This window comes from Dasypus novemcinctus, chromosome 1 (assembly GCF_030445035.2).
Source record: "Dasypus novemcinctus isolate mDasNov1 chromosome 1, mDasNov1.1.hap2, whole genome shotgun sequence".
NCBI classification, from domain to species: Eukaryota; Metazoa; Chordata; class Mammalia; order Cingulata; family Dasypodidae; genus Dasypus; species Dasypus novemcinctus.
In genome coordinates, this window is record NC_080673.1 from 185093856 (window position 1) to 185108818 (window position 14963).

The window sequence follows — 14963 nt, forward strand, 5'->3', positions numbered from 1 at the left end:
TTCCTTTGTAACTAAAATTTTTCTGCAGTGGTGTGTTGGATTTGTAATAACTATGTCATGACAGAGTTGCCAAATAGGAAACCCAAGTCATCGACCTGTTTCCTATGGTCTTTTACTTATTAACTTTCCTAAGGACAGGAAGCTCCTTGAAGTGGCCTTAACTCAAAGAGGCAAGCATTCCTTTATAGGTCCAAAAACCAAAGCAGCTTTAGAAGAGAAAGCTGATAGAATTGGCTTTGTGTTCTGTCCTGAAGAGATACTTTGTCAGCTTTGGCAGTATTTCCTTAGCTAGTGGTATACCCAGATAGCATGTTTGACTTGCAAATATATTTCTTCAAAAGAATACATGCAATGCCACCATCCTTTCCAAAACAGCAGTGGGACAGGAGGCTTTTGGCTGTGCAGTGGGGCAGCATGAGGTTCTGTTTGCTTGGTGCTGTGTTGACTATTGCCCTCTTTCCCTTCCCAACTCCTTCCCACCCAGCTTCCCTGGAGTGAGAATGGCAGGAGCTGGCACCAGGGCTCCTGCAGAAGAGGTCACAGCAGGAGGATGACATAGTAGTTCAGGACTCCAGGAAAATAAAGAACCGTCTCTTCCATTTTAGAGTACAGGTAATGCCTTTTATATTGCCACTTACGACTTTGTCTAGCCCCAGGGATAAAATCCCTCTTTTTTATTTAATCTAAGCATACCAGTCCTCTTCTACAAACCCAGTATAGTGTCTTCTTATCCCTTACAACTGGTGATGACTTAATACTGAACTTCGGTGGTGGTAGTATGAATCCATCTTTCCTTTCTCTACCTTCTCTTGCCTTCAGCTGACCATGACTGTTTCAGACACACAAATGTCTCCCCTGTCCTCATCCCATTGTGTTCTGCCTCCTTTACTTAGGAGGTCCTTCTGGTTATTTTTATTTAATCATATACTACCTAGTTTTTGATCATTCAGGTCTACTACCATCATGTCCTGTGTCTATTTTTAGGTACAGTTTTGAGTTACATTTTTGTTTTTTTTCTGTCCTTGCTATGTGCCACATGCTCTACATTCTGGGAATATAACACTGATCAGTCACACATAGTCTCTGTCCTCAGAGCTTACAGTCTAGTAGGGAAAAGTAATTAGGGTGCATATGACACATGGTGGGAATGGACACAGTGCTATGGTACCAAAAGTAGGGACCCTTAAGTCGCATTGCTGAGGTAGGGACATCTTTCTGGAAAGGATGGCTAAATAAATAAAAGATCAAATGGTAGCCAGCTACGTGAAGTAGATGGGCATAAATAAACCAAAGAATTTGTTTTGGTCTTATTTTTATCAATTGTGAATTGAATTCATTCACATTGTGAAATTTTCGGAAAACAGAAATTGATGAGGAAGAAAATACAATTACCTCAAATCCTACCATACAAATTCATTAGCTATTAATATTTGGGCAACTTTTCCTATACTTGCAGGCGTGTGTTTGTATGGAGGGGCAGGAAAATAGAGCTGATAGAGGTTCTATATTTAGTATTTTTCAAATTTATTTACTGTATATACATTTTTAGTACTGTTTTTTGTTCACTTAACATTGTATTGGAAGCTTTACTTCACTCCATTAAAGTTTTCAAAAACATCATTTTGATGGCTCATTTAGAACTTTCACTTGAGTTCCTTCTGGTTTCCCTGACTCCTGTAGCCACACAAATAATCTCTCTTATTCATTTCTCCAAACCAGACTTGCCATTTTAGCAGCCCTTGGAAACTAATAATATTGGTCACACGTGAAATTTCCATCATTCTTGTTAATCTAGAGTGTGTCCAGTGCACCTTGGATGGTTAGATTGAACTTGCAGAGAGACTGGGCATCCAGGCATTGCTTTTCTCTGCCTCTCAAAGTTCTGAAGATAACCTGCATGGGACTCGCCTCCATGAGTCATCCATGAGAACTCCTGACTAATCTATCGATTGATGTTCCCTTAAAACATAAACAAGAATCAAAAGTTAACGTACTTTGACTAAGTCCTACTCTGAACTTTATTTGACTTCTTTCATTGGGCAACATCTAAATACCTCACATGGTGAGTTACTGATTTTACCAGCCATCATCTGTCCTGGAACTTTCCCTTTAATCATGGTCAGGGTAAGGTTAGGACATCATATTCCAGGCATTGATATGCTTAACAGTTAACAATGGCAGCTTCTCTGCCAATCCATCTGTGAAAATTATAGTTACCATATCTGTATTCTCTAACATCATCATCATAATCATTACTAACATCACCATTATTATTATCATTATTGATATAATTCATAGTATTCTTCCTATGCACCTGTCACTGTGCTAGTGTTTTATTCATACTACCTTTCTGACTTTTCAAAACAACCACCTGAGGTAAGTACTATTTGCTTGCCTACTTCAGAGACTTTAAAAGAACTTGGTAGTAAATTTCTGGGCTGATGATTATCAGAATTCCAGAGTGTGCAATCTTAGGAGAGAAGGAATATGAAAAGATTGTGTGCATGCTTTTGTGTGTATGTGTGTTAGAGCAAGAGAGAAAGAGATGAAAGAGAGAAGGAAATTGAGAGAAGCAGAGACAGGAAAGAAGAGAAGGACTAGAGACTATCTTCACTTTAAGTAGATGAGGTAGCATATTATATTTTATGTTTCTTCTTCCAAAAAGGAAATCAAGCAAAAAGCAATTGATTCTGACACCAAGAACTGATAACTCCCAGGATAAAGAGGTTGTCCATTTGCTTTCTTGGATTCTATTGGAACCTGGGCCTCCATCTCTATTTCCTGCAAGTGTTACTGTTGTACTGCCTGGTTTCTCTTCTGTACTAAATACAGGTCTTTGTGACCTTTTCCCTTCTAGTCTTAGTCCTGGGGTCAAAGAAAAGTACAAGCTGAGGCTATTTAGGCTTAGCTATATGATAATACAGCCAATTTGCTAATGAACTTTTTTAAGGTATGTTCAAATATTTTTACTTTTCTTTACTTTTCTGTTTCTCTGTCTTTATTCTATCTTTACTCCTCTTTCATTCCAATACCACATATAGTACAGAAAACATGCAGATGTTTAATGTATGGTATTTGTGGCAGATTCTAGGGTGCCCCTTCCTCCATCATCTCTGCCTCCTGGTTTCCATATCCTTGTATAATGCCACTTCCTTGAAAGTGGACAGGATGTGTGACCAGCTTGATAAGCAGCCATGTTGGGGAAGCCTAATGGCAAGCACCTGTGGGCAGCCTCTAGGAACTGAGGGTGGCCTTTTGCTGACAGCCATCAAGAAGCCAGGGCACATAGTCTAACTTTTGAAAAGAAATGAATTCTGCTAACAACCTGAGTGATCTTGGATTGTATTCTTTCCCATTTGGGCCTCCAGATGAGCCTGTAATCCAGCCAATGCCTTGTGTGCGGTCTTGTCAGCCTCTCAGAGGAGATCCCAACTAAGTTACTCCCAAACTTGTAACTCACAGAAACTATGAGGTAATAAATGTCTGTTCTTTTAAGCCACTAAATCTGTGGTAATCTGTAATGTAGCACTGGAAAGCAAATACAGCATTTCTTTGCAACCTGGCTTCTCTTCTCCCTCCACTGATTCATTCTAGCAGAAGTCCATCAGTGACCTCAATATTTCTAGTGTAATGGATTCTTTTGGCCTTTTTTGATGTTCATGCTCAATTTATTTACAATGGGGTTACATTCCTTTATTGGTTCAGTCATAGATTGTCATTTTTTAGTCTTTAAAACAAGATAAATGTTTCTCTGACAGGGGTAGTCTGTGGATGTAATATTTCAATTGAAAGGAAGCTAGAGAATAATCTAGGTACTGAATAACATAATGATCTTTTGGCTTTTTATTACAGGCCCTCTCAGTGACATCTCTACCTACACCTTTTGAAACTCCTTACTTCAATGTTTATCTAGGAGCATGAATCAAAATCAATGTGGAACTTTTCCAAAATACACATGTCTAGGCCCCACCTAAAGTAGTATTGATTCACAAGTTAGAGGCAAGAAGTGGGACTTGAGCATGTGTATTTTATTTATTTTTTTATTTTTAATGAAGCTTTAGATTACATAAATGGTACATAAACAATATAGGGGATTCCCATATGCCCCACCACTTTCCCCTCCCACACTTTCCCATATTAACATCTTTCATTAGTGTGGTACATTTGTTACAATTGATGAACGTATATTGAAGCATTGTTATTAACTATGGAATATAGTTTATATTATAGTTTACACTTTGTCCCACACAATTTTGTAGGTTTTGACAAAATGCGCAATGGCCTATATCCATTATTGCAATGCCATGCAACACAATTCCAATGTCCTGAAAATGCCCCCATGTTACAGCTATTCTTCCCTCTGGCTTGCCTCAGAACCTATGATGGCCACTGCTTTTCTATCAATGATATAAGTTCGCCCATTGCTAGAATAATACATATATAATAGAACAATAATAAATTTACTTTAGTCTATTGTTCATTCCCAAATCTTGAAGATATTGGGATGATGATGCTTACAGTTGCAGATACTCTCTGTTCCTTGGGATGGGCATTGTCCATTATCATTTCCTTGTTATTTGTCCTGGTTGAGTCCAGTGAACTGGAGAGTAGGTGTTGCAACTCTGCTGGGATTCGGGGCTTAACCAGCACATAAACAGACCAAAATTTAAGTTTCTTGGATGTATATTTAAAACTATAATGCTAATTATAGGTTCAAATAAAAATGGCAGAAGAACCATATGTAGGGGAACTATATAAATGAGTCTAACTCTATTACAATGGGAGCATAAATTCCAAAGTAAGGCCCACTGACAGGGTGTTGAAAGGCTGAGCCTGTTCTGTCCTACTTATAGCATCTATATGTCTCTAAAAGCCATCAGGATGCCCACTGTTTGAGTCACTGTTTACTATGGCAGGCAATGAGACCCTGCTGAGACCTGAATAATTGTGTAACCTCTGGAATGACCTCTCGACTCACTTTGAAATCTCTTGGCCCAAAAAACTCCTATGTATTTAATATTTCCCCTTTTTAGTCAAAGTCTTTTTCCTCATGCATCAGTAGTTTGTGTTTGGTAATAATCCCTCGGTGCCAGGGAGGCTTTACCTCAGGAGTCATGTCACATATCGGGGAGAAGGTATTGTGTTTATGTGCTGAGTTTGGCTTAAAGAGAGGCCACATTTGAGCAACAGAGGCTTTCAGGAGATAACTCTTAGGCAACATATAATACTAGGCTAAGTTTCAAATTTCACAAGAAAAGGTTCATAAGTACAATCATCAATATCAAGGACCTAGTGTAATGGTCTGCCTTCCTTCAATATGCACTGCCTATGTACTCAGGGGTGGCAACAGTAGTGATTTTAGTGGGCCTTCCCTGTCCTAACCCTATCCTTCCTTGGATATTATGCTTTCCTCAAGGGATGGTGTGCTCCACCTTTCCATATCTGACACACTGTCTTATGTTCTTCCACGTGCTCCCATTGTTCAATATAATATTCTTTCATATATATGCAAGACTCTGAAATCTCTATCTTCACCTTTAATTCATACTCTGAGGGACACGTAACTGATGGTCTACTGAGAATATCCAATTGGATGTACCACAGTTTTCTCAAACGGAGTACTGAATTTACCATTTCATCCTCACTCTAAAGTCTGTTGTCTCCCTGTATTCTTTTGCTCAGTGAAGGGCATCTCCTTCACTTCACACACTCAGCTGAAAATAACTTGGATATCATTTTTTTTTAAGATTTATTTATTTTATTTATTTCTCTCCCCTTTTTTCCCCACCCCAGTTGTCTGTTCTCTGTGTCCATTTGCTGTGTGTTCTTCTTTTGTCTGCTTCTGTTGTTGTCAGTGGCCCGGGAATCTGTGTTTCTTTTTGTTGCATCATCTTGCTGTGTCAGCTCTGTGTGTGTGCGGCACCACTCCTGGGCAGGCTGAACTTTCTTTCTTGCTGGGTGGCTCTTCCTACGGGGCACCCTCCTTGCGTGTGGGGCTCCCTATGCGGGGGACACCCCTGCTTGGCACGGCACTCCCTGCGTGCATCAGCACTGTGTGTGGGCCAGCACTGTGCATGGGTCAAGGAGGTTTGAACTGCGGACCTCCCATGTGGTAGATGGATGCCCTAACCACTGGGCCAAGTCTGCATCCCTCTGGATATCGTCTTAAACACTGAAAATTTTAAATGATTTCCTATCATCTGAAGAATAATTCTAAATTCTTTAGTCTCCCCATGGACTTCCCTGAACCATCCCCAATATACTTCTACAGCTTTAATTCCTGCCCTCATTATCTTATAGCTGATATTTTTATACTACTCAACTGTTTGACATCAAGCACATTTATCATTTCTGTTTCTTACTTTATTCATTTTACTCTTTCTGCTCTAAAAGCCTTCCCATGATTGCTCCCCTAACCCTAAATCTCAACTTCTCTGTATACTATCTCCTCTAGGAAGCCTTATCTGAGTTCTGGGATTTAGCCATGAGCTCCTTTTGTGTTACTACAATGTCTGATGGCTATATCTTTCATAAGTCCTTTTCTTATAATTCACATATTTATATAGCTGCCTTTTTCTATTGGGCTATGTGTGCCTTGAGGTTAGAAACTAATTCTAATTTGCTTTTTGTATTCACAGTGCCATGAATTGTGCTTTGGCATATCAAAAGTGCCGCTGGACTAAACTTTGGTTGTACTGACACAGTTATATGTGAAGTAGCAGTTAAAGCATGCTTAGCTCCTTTAAATCTTGAAATTTAGGATATTTTTTGAAGAATTAGGAGAGGCAGAGGTGAGGAGGCAAACTTGAAGGCAAGAAAAATCAGACAAAGGCAAATGCAGGCAGCCACATGTTGTGAATCCATAGTAACATTCCCTGTGTATCCACAGCTTGCCTGCTCTGCCTTCCGTTTCTCTGAATTGTCCACTGGAAAGAAATATGTAAGAAAAGTGAGTGATTCCAAGTGTGGTGAGGGCTAGGACAAACATTATCACATGTCCCTTAGTGGCTGTCTAGTTGAACAATTCCTGGTCTAAATTTGCCCTGCCCCTTTATCTTTAAAGCATGCTGCCCTTACAGGTAATGAGGGCATCTTGGTTGTTTTTCCTTGGTGTTTTCTAGCTTGTGGAAGACTGTGCTATACAACGAAAGTCAGGAACAATAGTACTGTATGCTCACTTTCTTTGTTTTTTTTCTCTCAATGCTGAAATATAGCTAAGACCCAGATTTTGGGACTACCAGAACTATTAGCCATGAAATGAAAGACACTCCCTGTAAGCTTTGGAAAAGGGAGGAGCACACCTTCCAGACCACAATCATGGCATAAATATCAAATCATGGGATGGTGTTGAGAGCAAAACAAAGGCAATACAGTTCCCAGAAAAATCATATAATGAGTATCAGGAAAATCATAAGGTAAAGCAAAAACTCTTCTACTCTGTTTTATTTCTGAAACTTTTAAAATTCCGGGCTTCATGGAAATCTGTTTGTGGAAAAATGCTGCATGCATTTGATTTGGGCAGATGTATTTAGTATAGACAGATGTATTAAAGGATGGCAGCTGTGTTTGATAGAGCCAGATCTACAGAAGCAGTCAGATCCATATGTCTTCCTAGCCAAGGACTTGAAAGGAAGTGCCAGGTGAAGGTAAAATATACATGTAAATGTGGGTGGCCACTGAGTTGCTGTCAAAATCTGGACCTAGAGGGAAAAGAGTTGCCCTTTGTGTATCAAACCACACTGTCCAAAAGTAGAGGATTAAAAGAGAAATGTACAAAACCACCTTCAAGAGCCTAGTTTCTGGGCCCAACAACGTAGACAACTACTAAATTAGTAGTAGTAACTACTGCCATTTTGTTTTTATTATGCTATATTATCTATAGTATGCTAACACAAGTTGTAAAATTAAATTCTTTTTTTTTAAAGTTTGTTTTCTTTTTATTATAACAGGTTAATTTCATCGTAAAAAAATGTGGTCCTGAAAACATTCCTTCTTAACCATAGCTTTGACCTTGTTCTGTTCTAGTGCTTGTTCCGTGTTGCCTCCCATAAAAGGTGCAGGTTATGGATTCACAGATTAAAGTCCCTTGAATACAGTTATTCTTAGATTTTCATGTGCGTAAGATACTCTGGGGAATATCTTAAAGATGCAGATTTCTGGGCATAACCCTCCGAAGTTTGGATTCAGTAGGTGTGGGTAGTACCCAGGGACCTTGCATTTGAAAGGACAAATGCTAGGTGCTACTAAAGCTGCTGATCTTTGAGTCACACTTTAAATAACACTCATAATAGATTCATCTAACTCCTTCACTGCTTTTGTATTTCCTTTTTTAATTTAAGAAATGTATTTTTTAATTTATTGAAATATATCACTCATACATAAGCATATATAAATAATAAGTGTATGGTAATAGTTATGAACTTATAAAACAAACATGTATAACATCATACAGGACTCTCATAATTTACCCTACCACAAATGGCTTACATTGCTATGAAACATTTTTAACTAATGTTTAAAGAGCATCCTCAAAATATTACTACTAACCAAAATATCTTACATTTTGGCATTTTCCCCTCAACCCAACCTATTATTATTCTTATTATTTTATTATTATTATTTTTATATCATTTATACATGAACATACAGAAACAATAAGTGTATAGTAATAGTTGTTAACTTACAAAGCAAACATGCATAACATCATATAGGGGTCCCATACATCAACCCCACCAACACCTTGAATGGTTGTGAGATATTTGTTACAAATTATGAAAGAATATTGTCAAAATCTTATTACTAATTATAGTCCTTATCTTATTTGGTGTATTTTCTAATTTATGATTTTAAGAAATGACATTTGATAACTATTGAAAAAGTTAAGAATTTAATTTGCAATCATAATACCTATCAATTCTCATGTTGAAAGGGGAAATATTAATACTAACAACAACAACAACAACAAACTCCGTCATGACAGTGTTTTCACCCTGGGCTGTGAATCTGTTCTCTCTGTGTTGAAAGGAAGATCTAATAAATTTTTCACACACCATAGATTTTGCAGGGAGGAAGAAGAGATGTTAATTTATTGGTACAAGCCCATAAATTTGATTTGAAAATGTTTGAAATCAATATTGGCTCAGTAATTCTTTCCAATAGGTTGACAAAAAAAATGCACCTCCAAACCCTACATCTGGCCCTGGGAACTGGAGGCAATGAACAGCATAGAAAATGTACTATTTAGAGCCATAGAAAGCCAGGAATGACAATGCTTTACAAAATAATAATGAAATACTTTGCAAACTAATAAATACTGTCTTCACTTCTTGCTCCCTCCCACTCATAGTTCTCCAGTGAAGACAATCATGAGAATTTGTCCTTACAGTAGATCCAAGAGAAACTGGAGAGAATTATGTTCTGACTTATGAAAATGTCTGGCAGAAATAGAATTCTTTTTCTTATATAGGATGATATAAAAGTATATATAAATAAAGATATGCTTTATTTAAATTGAACATTAAAATTCATCAGCCTACAGTTGGTGGCAGTTATCTGTTAAATATGAAGTTCGGTATTGTCATTTTGGCTTTTATAATTCTTTGAAACAAAAGTTCCAAAACAAAATAATTTGGCTCTCAGAAGTGGTATGTGATATGTTGGGAAGGCATGGGGAATCGAGGATATATAGATCTGTGATTTTTAACCGCACTGCATATTAGATGAATCTGTGGAGCTATTTGTAGATGCCAGTGGTGTGATGCCTGGGTCCTATCCCAGAGATTCTGAGTCATTTGTTCTGGGGTAAGGCTCTGGCATCAGTGTTTATTCAAAGTTCCCAGGTGATTCTAGTGTGCAGCCAGATAGACCCCAAACGAGATGAAGCACAGAGGCAAGGATACAAGGCAGTGCTAGTTCTACCTAAGGAAGCACTGTGTGCAGCAAGATACAGCAGGGCACCCTGGTAATTCCATTACTTAATGCCATCGGTTTACATTTCCTTACTTTGGTTCCATGCTAACCAAGAAGATTTTTGGTAATAATGTGGCTTGTATGTTGATATTACTGAAGAGTGAGAGTGGGCTGCTTATGTTAACACCGGGATTTGGGTTAATGAAGCAGGTCCATGTCATATTTTATTTAAATCAGTAAAATGGCTTTCTAATTTAACTTTAGTATCTTCTAAGAGATCGATTAGGTAGAATTACTTACCCCAAGCCTACTCAGCTATGAGACACTGAAAACGGCATTTTTAAGGTTGTAGGTCAGGAAGAGCCTGAGAACCACTGAAGCACATTACTGTCTGAGTGAGGCCTCTGGGCTTTCTTTAAGGGATACCCATTGGAAACACCCTTCTTCATCCTGTGGGTTAAATGTTTTCTCCATAGACTTAAAAATTCTGACAATTCTTTATAGATTTTGGCATTTTTTTTGTCAACCTATTGGAAAGAATTACTGAGCCAATATTGATTTCAAACATTTTCAAATCAAATTTTTAGTGGGTGTGATGGTTAGGCTATTGTGTTAAATCACCCGGCAATTGTGCCCAGTTGTTTGGTCAAGCAAGCACTGGGGTAACTGTAATACAAGGGCATTAATGGACTTTAGTCACCATTGACTTCACTGCAGTGGTAAATCCTGGATAGCTGATTACAATTACATCAATCAGAGAGATTGCCATCAGCAATGAGTGATACTTTATCCAATCTGCAGAATGCCTTAAAAGGAGAAGTGATTCCAGCCTTGAGTGAGAATTTCCCACCTTGTCTTTAGACTGCCAGTATCTCCCAGAATTCATCAAGAACCTTCACTGGACTTTCACTGGAGCCCCTGGTTGCAGCCTGCTTGCGGAACCTGGACTTGTGCATCCCCACAGTCATATGAGAGACTCACAAAATTGCATACTATTAACAGATATCTCTTGTTGATTCTGTTTCCCTGGAGAACCCTGACTAATACAGCTTGGTACCAGGAGTGGTTCTTAAAGTCATTTTGTGCTCTGGCTCACCTTGTATCATCATTAAGGATAAAATGAATTGGTTATACTTCTGAACAAGTTTTGATTCTATATGATCTTAGACATGTCACATTCTCTTTTTACATCAGTCTTCTTTAGCGCAAATTAAGAGGGTAGGGTTATATTTAAACATATCTATATTTCTTCAAGCTCTCAATAATATACACCTATGCAATTATGGTACGTTTTTTGACATAAACTTTTTTTTTAACAGTGTCTTAATTTGTCAGAACTACTATGAAAAATACCACACAATGAGTTGGCTAAAAAAGGGAAATTGATTGTCTCATGTTTTCAGGGGCTAGAAGTCTAAAAGCAATGTGTTGACAAGGCCATGCATTCTTTCTGAAATCTGTAGATTTGCCCAAAATTCTTGGAGTTCCTTGGCTGCTGCTTTTCATGGCTCTCTCCCCCTCCCCCTGAGTCTTCTCTTCTGGTTTTCACTGACTTCCCACTTTTCCCTGTGATTTTTCTCTGACTCCTGCCTTCTCTTTATAAAGCTAAAAATAATACAGATTAAGTCCCTCCCTCATTCGGTTTGACCTCACCTTAATAGGATCTTAAAAGTTTCTATTCACAAATGAATCTACACCTTAATTAATAATATATCTTCAAAGGATCCTATTTACAAGAATATGGATTAAGATTAAGAACATGTATTTTGTTGGTATATGATTCAATCTACCATGGCTGCTCAAATGCCACCAAACTGATTGGATTAATAATAGGAACGTATTGTCTCATGGTTTTGGAGGTGAGAGGTCCAACATCAAGGTACCAGCAGGGCTTGCTTTCCTCCTAGAGTCTGTAATCTTCTGGCAATCCTCTGTTGAATGGCAAGCTCTCTTTTTTTTTTTTTTTTTTTTTTTTTAATTTTTTTATTTTTTATTGACTTTGTAATAATATTACATTAAAAATATATATGTGAGGTCCCATTCAACCCCACCCCCCCCACCCCCCCTCTCCCCCCCCCCAACAACACTCGTTCCCATCATCATGACACATCCATTGGATTTGGTAAGTACATCTTTGGGCACCTCTGCACCTCATATACATTGGTTCACATCATGGCCCATACTCTCCTCTATTCCATCATGTAGGCCCTGTGAGGATTTACAATGTCCGGTGATTACCTCTGAAGCACCATCCAGGGCAGCTCCATGTCCCGAAGACGCCTCCACCTCTCATCTCTTCCTGCCTTTCCCCATACCCTTTGTCCATTATGTCCACTTTTCCCAATCCAATGCCACCTCTTCTATGTGGACACTGGATTGGTTGTGTCCATTGCACCTTTATGTCAAGAGGAGGCTCAGATTCCACCTGGATGCAAGCTCTCTTTTGTGTGTCTGCTCCTCTGGTTTCTGAAGAACTCTGACATATACTTCCATGTCCAGTTTCTTTTGCTTATAAAGACTTCAGTCATATTGGATTCAGACCATGCCTTAACTTATAATAAAATCTTCGAAGATCCTATTTACAAATGGGTTCACACCCACAGGATCTGAGGTTAGGACTTGAACATATCTTCTGTGGGGGACAGAATTCAAACCCTAAAAATGGTTTTACATTTGCAGGAAAATTGTGGAGCTAGTACAAAGAATTTCCATATTATTAAAATTTTACATTAGAATGGTACATTTGTTACATTTAATGAACTCATAATGATATGCTGTTATCAACTAAAATCAATACATTATCCAGGTTTCCTTAGTTTCTACCTAATGTCCTTTTTCTGTTCCAGATCCTATCCAAGATACCACATTTCTTTTAGTAGCCATGTTTCCTGAGGCTCCCCTTGGCTGGGGTACTTTCTCAGACTTTCCGTGTTCTTGATGACCTTGATACTTTATAGGCATATTGATCAGGTATTTTGTAGAAATTGTTCCTCAATTTTGTCTGCTGTTTTTCTCATGATTAGACTAGGTTTGTGGTTTTGGGGGAGGAAGACCATAGTGGAAAAGTGACATTTTCATCACATCATATTATGGGTATATAGTGTCATCATGGCTTATCATTGTTTCTGTTGATTTGTCAAAGGTGGTATTTGCCAGGTTTCTCCACCATAACATTACTCCTTCCCCATAAAATTTCCCGTACTTTCTGTACTCTTTGGAAGGAAGCCACTATGTGCTGCCTGCACTTAAGGACTGGGGAGTTATCTCCACCTCCTAGAGGGTGGAGAATCTATGTCAATTGTTTGAAATTTTGCTGCAAGGGAGATACGTGCCTTCTTCCCCATATATTTATTTATTTATCAGTGTTGACTCATGGATATGTATTCCAACTTTTAAGTTATATAATTCAATACTAATTCATTTATTTTGTTGCTGAAATTGTTCCATCTTTGACTGTTGGGAGCCCTTTCAGTTGACTCTTGTGAGCCTTTCACTGGTTTCATTCTGACGTCTGTGCTTGTATGAGTGTGTGTGTGTGTGTGTCTACCTCCTGACACTACAATATGTTCCAGGCTTATCTCATATATTTCCTGCCCAAATTCTAGAACTAAAAAGAAAATGCCATATCTACACACTGATGTTTTCACTTTAGATTTACTGTTAAACAATTTTTAATTCTTTATATATATTTTTGTGTTTTTCTTTTACTCTGAAAAGTTTGATTTTAGGTAATGTTAACAAAACCACTTATTTACATTATCCTATTCTATATTTATTAAATAGCTACAAACAATTAGATTACTGAATGTACTTAAGACACCCTTTCAAATTTTTATTTTCCTTTGAATGTTGGCCACTGAGAATGTAGTTAAAACACTGTGTTTTACAGTCACTTTAATTCATTTCTCTATTATTATTTCATCAATTTGATACACAGGTACATTTATTCCAGTTCACTTACAGTTTTCAGAAATTGCTATTTAAATTTCATTTATTTTCTGAGTATTTAAAACACTTTATCTATGTAAGAAATATAGAGTATATTCAGAAAAACCTAGCCTCCTTACCTGGCTCCTCTAACTTGACTTTTTTTCCCCTATGATAACTATTTTAGCAGTTTTGGGTATATCTTTATAGTGTTTCTTTTTGCAAATAATAGCAAATACATATTTCTTCCCTTTTCTTACATAAAGGAAATTATATGTTATGTTTTATACTTACTTATTTCACTGAAAAAATGGCATGACAATCAGTTCTTATCAGTGTACAGAGATCTTTAACATTCTTTTTTATGGCTGCATAGTGTTCCATTGTGTGAAAGCACCATGGTTGGTTCAGTCTGCTATTCATAGACATTTACTATTATAAATAATAGCACAAGGAATAAATGTATGCATAGCTATTTTGTGCATAAGTCATTTTGTATTGTTAGGTTGTAGTTTAGTAGTGATTTTTCTAGATGCATGTATAATGTTCCAAATTACTTCCATAGAGGTTGAACCATCACATTACCATAAGGGATACATGAAAATATCTCTTTTCCCACTCAATTGCCAACAGGTAATGTTGTCAAACTTACAGAAGTTTGCCAGTCGGAAAAGTGAGAAGTAGTTTTTCAGTGTACTTTTAATTTTAAATTATTATAAGTGAGATTGATCTTCCTTATATATGTTTAAACCCATATTTATATTTTGATTATTTCATAACTCTTTGGTCTTTTTTCCTCCCTCAACTTTTAAGAGTTTATTTACTTTTGGAGATATTACTCCCTTATGATAGAATTGATATATATCTTTTTGTAGTTTGTCCTTTGTATTTCAATTTTGATTTTAGACAGGTTTATTTTCCCATTGGAGAAGATTTCTTTTAATTGCTTTATGGTTAAATGAATAAATATTGTCTTTTTTTGTGTTGGATTTTGACTTGTAGTTGCAAAATATATCTCACTTTAATATTAAAGATAGTCATATTTACTATTACAACTGAATGGTTTTCAGTTTTCACACTTAATCTCTGATTTATTTTTATTTTATCCTGGTGTATAATGTGAAGTA

At 37.3% G+C, this 14963-nt stretch overlaps 1 long non-coding RNA gene across 1 annotated transcript in view; it reads left to right on the top strand.

The window, feature by feature from the left end:
• Nucleotides 1-209: 209 nt before the first annotated feature.
• LOC131278759 (uncharacterized) overlaps nt 210-14963 on the top strand; it is a 49913-nt gene continuing 35159 nt past the window's right edge. The window contains exon 1 of the long non-coding RNA XR_009186196.2: nt 210-612. This is a non-coding gene — a long non-coding RNA (uncharacterized lncRNA). The remainder of the gene's footprint in view (nt 613-14963) is intronic.